At 53.6% G+C, this 4116-nt stretch overlaps 1 protein-coding gene across 1 annotated transcript in view; it reads right to left on the minus strand.

Moving 5' to 3' along the window:
- LOC106808811 (G1/S-specific cyclin-D2-like) overlaps nt 1-4116 on the minus strand; it is a 105841-nt gene that overhangs the window by 66038 nt on the left and 35687 nt on the right. The gene's annotated exons all lie outside the window — the stretch shown is intronic.

Raw genomic sequence — 4116 nt, forward strand, 5'->3', positions numbered from 1 at the left:
CTCTCTTCTTCTTCTTCTCTCTCTCTCTCTCTCTCTCTCTCTCTCTCTCTCTCTCTCTCGCTGTCTCTCTCTCTCTCTCCCTGTGCCTCTCTGTCTCTATCTATCCTTTTCTTTGCCCTTCTCACTCGCTCTTATCTCTCCTATCCCTCCCCTCTCCCTCTCCCTTTTACTATCTCTCTCTCTCTCAGCAACAGTTGGGCGGATCGAAGGAAAATTGCGCGGGCGTCGGTATAAACAGGCGGCGAGGTTAGTTGTCTTCTTGCCAATCCCCCGTGCATCGCAAGACATCACGCCCCCTCCCCCTCCTCCCCCTCCGCCGTCCGCCCTCTCTCGGCGCGAGCACACATACTCCTAGATCCGCGTGTATTGAAACTTCTAACATGCTTCACCGATGTCCAGATAATGCCACGGGATTAGCTCCTTAGCGCGATCACGCGCGTGAGCATGCGTTCCTACAGGCGGCATGACGTGCCCATGCACTTCAATGCAATCTCTCACGCTCAACCCAACAACCAGTTACAACCAGCGAATTCACACAGGATTCGGGCATGGTAAAGGCAGAAGGCGCCTAACTCGGTTAAAGCTCGGTCGCACTTTCGGCAGTTCCAAGAAAGCTGAAATTTATCTCACGCTCAAAAAATAATACTGGAGCCAGTCGCACCGATCGACATTACGCAACTGATTACGTCTCTAACCTTATATCAACACGACAAGACACTCGGTTATCATGCAAATTAGATTTCACAAATACGCGTTATTTTCAAACACTCCTCATCATGTATCTATCTTCGTGGTTTTTACGTTCATTCATTGCACCCATTCTGTAAGGTTCATTCGCGTTGTTCATGCTTGTTCGTTAATTCATTTCGCGATTTTAAATATAGACGTGCACCTTGAACACACTCACCTTCTCTGTAAGGGCCAGGTAAGCATGGAAGAAAACAAAGAGTCAGGATTAGTAATGTTACTTAAAATCTTTAACTAGTTATGTCAGCGACTTACCTATAGTGATTCAATTTCCAAACACAGCATGGCCGAACCGGAAACAAAGAAAAAAACACAAGGAAATTAGTATGATTGTCGAACCACACTTGCAAGTCTACGAAAATACCGCGAATAAACTATAAATAATGAATATACTATAAACGCGAAATAAACCACAAATGGGAATGGCAACAACGACACGACCAATCATGTAATGTCACAGATTCGCGGGAAAACAAACCAACCACGCCATGACTCAATGAAAAAAAACGCAGTGCTATACGCTCGTTCCTATGTATATATGTGTATCCACGCGTGTTTGTATCGTACTATATGTCACTGCGTGCGTGCGTGCGTACGAGCGTGAGTGCGTGCAGCTATATATGATACCCTGATAAATGGCCTCCTAGCGGCCGGCGATCCCATCAGAGCAGATAGCGCCAGCAGCGCAACGGGAAGTCATTTGTCTTTACGAGTGTTTGTCTGTGTACTTGAGCTGGCGCAGATCAGGGTGTCGCGCAGGGCAAACAGCGGGGGCGCTCTCTCACATCGCCCGCCTACGTACGCCGGGTCAACCCGGCAACTCGCAAAGTTTGCAAGAATGCCATTAATGCGTTAGGTAAGCGGCGGTGACAGCCTGGGCTCGGCCGCCATGTGTCGGTGGTAAACCTACACACACACACACACACACACACACACACACACACACACACACACACACACACACACACACGCACGCACGCGGACGCACCACGAGGAGCACCAGGGCGGCCCACACCCACACACAAGCACACACACGCCCAGCAACACACCGACACGCCCACACCTAGACACGACACACGACACACAACACACACACGACGCACGCGGCCGCGCCGCGGCACACACACACGCACACCACCGACGCAGCGCGCACGCACGCACGCGCAGAGCGACGCACGCACGCACGCACGCACGCACACACACCACAACACACACACACACACACACACACACACACACACGGCTACGCGCCACCTCTCTCCGAGCTCACAGTGCACACGCACCGACAACTACGCGCACACACGTGCACGCGAGCACTCACGCGCACGCACGCGCACGCACGCACGCACGCACGCACGCACGCACACGAGCCTACGTGTCGAAGTTTTGTTTGCGTACACGCGTCTGCGTTCGTGCACACAACATCTCAAGTAAGGCAATGATTTCCATGAGCGCGTGCAAGGACCAAGTGCGTGTTATGCGTGTACACTGCTACTACACACGATTACATTTGCCTTATGTTGGGATGCGTAGAGAGGGTGCCGCAGGAAGAAAGGGGAAAAAGAAAAGAGAAACACGGTGGTCTTACACGTACGTTCACAAAAGCATCCTTGCGGTCCCCAGTGTAGCACGGTATACACCCCCGCCTTATCACAAACGTCCCTCCCCCCATTATACACAATACCTAACAAGGCGTATGACGCATTGAGGATTTGACCTTTACTGCCCATGCGCAACACAAGGGGGACGTTTAGCATAGGAGGGATCTCTACCGCACGCTGCACTGACAGCTCTTGGCCCCATTCGCAAGGGGTTAAGACAGGCGGAGCCCAGCGAGATGGGTGGGGGTTATTGATACGCTCGGTTGGAAGTATCTGGGCCAAGCGCAGCTCTGCACCGCAGTGGTGTAAGCAAACGCACCCGATGCGATGTAACCCTGCCGTGTTACTTGCATAATATGTGCACTTCTCTCAAACTTTAGCCGGAGAGAGAGAGAGAGTAAGAGGGATAAAGAGGAGCAGGGACAGAGAGTGTGTGTGTGAGAGAGTGGGAAACAGAGAGGAAGTGAGGGGGAGAGCGCGCGCGCGCGAGAGAGAGAACGAGACAGAGAGGTGGGAGAGCAAGAGAGCGAGGTGGGAGAAAGCGAGAAAGCGAGAGAGAGAGAAAGAGAGAGAGAGAGAAAGAGAGAGAAAGAGAGAGAGAGAGAAAGCGAAAGAAAGCGAGAGACAGCGAGACAGAGAGAAGGAGAGAGCGTGAGAGAGAGAAAAAGAAAGAGAGTCAGAGAGCACGCGAGAGAGCGCGAGAGAGGGAAACAGAGAAACAGAGGGGGAAGAAAACAAGTCGCCAATAAAAAGAGTCGCAGCTCAGCGTGCGCAGACGCGGACGGCTCCCGCTGCTCGCACTGCAAGGCGACTCTTGCTGCCCGCCTGTCACCTTGCCTCCCTCCCCTCCACACCAAACACTAACTAACCCACGTCTGCCTGCCTCCACTGCCTGCCCACATAAGCTAGCCGCGGTGGCTGTACGCCAGGCTAAGCTGCTGCTGCACACGACGACAAAACCACCGCTGTAATTCTGTAACCCAGACATTCTGCTCTAAAACCTTTACGGCGCTCGCCGCCTAAACGCTTTCACGGGAAGAAATTCGGTTACGGATAAGTCCGTCTGCTGCATAGAATCTAGTAGCGGGGGCTGCTGTAGCCACGGTGGGGCAGCAGCCGTCACGAGCAGTGTGGTGGAGCGGGGCCGGGCGACTCTAGCGCTCGCAAACAATGCATCCGGCAAGCTTTGGCCTCGTAAAAGGCACCAATAAGTAGGGATTTGAAATTAGCAACTCTCGCCCGACTGCGAGCACCCGTCTGCCGAGCGGCGGCGATGACGACGACGACGACGACGACGATGGACGTTGACGATAGTTGGGCCGCGTCTCTGGATAACCTTTTCCCGCATCCCTGGATATTTCCTCTCCTCCATCTCTGGCTGCTTCCTGCTCCACCGCTGAACATTTCTTCTCTCTCTCCCCCTCTCGCTCTCTTGATGCTTCATTCCCCGTTTTGAATCCCCAGTACGCTCTCGGACCCGCCCCCACCATGCTGCATTACGATCGTTAGCGGCCGTGGTTAAGGCGGCGACATCTTTATACCCCCGTCACACCGGGGTGGCGTCCTTACTGCGCTGCTACGGCGACGGAAAATGGGCCCAGAGCGCGCCAAGGTCGCCATAAGCGTGGTATAAGCGTGGTGGAAACGCCAGACATCGTGGTGTGGTCGCCATGGTCGCCAATGATCGCCGAGTCACGGCGTTTGTTTTGAGCATGTTCAAAACAACCGCCAAGGTTCGGTGATCATACCTGGAACGCGGTGAGAACGC

Source organism: Priapulus caudatus, unplaced genomic scaffold (assembly GCF_000485595.1).
Source record: "Priapulus caudatus unplaced genomic scaffold, Priapulus_caudatus-5.0.1 Scaffold306, whole genome shotgun sequence".
Classification (NCBI taxonomy): Eukaryota; Metazoa; Priapulida; class Priapulimorpha; order Priapulimorphida; family Priapulidae; genus Priapulus; species Priapulus caudatus.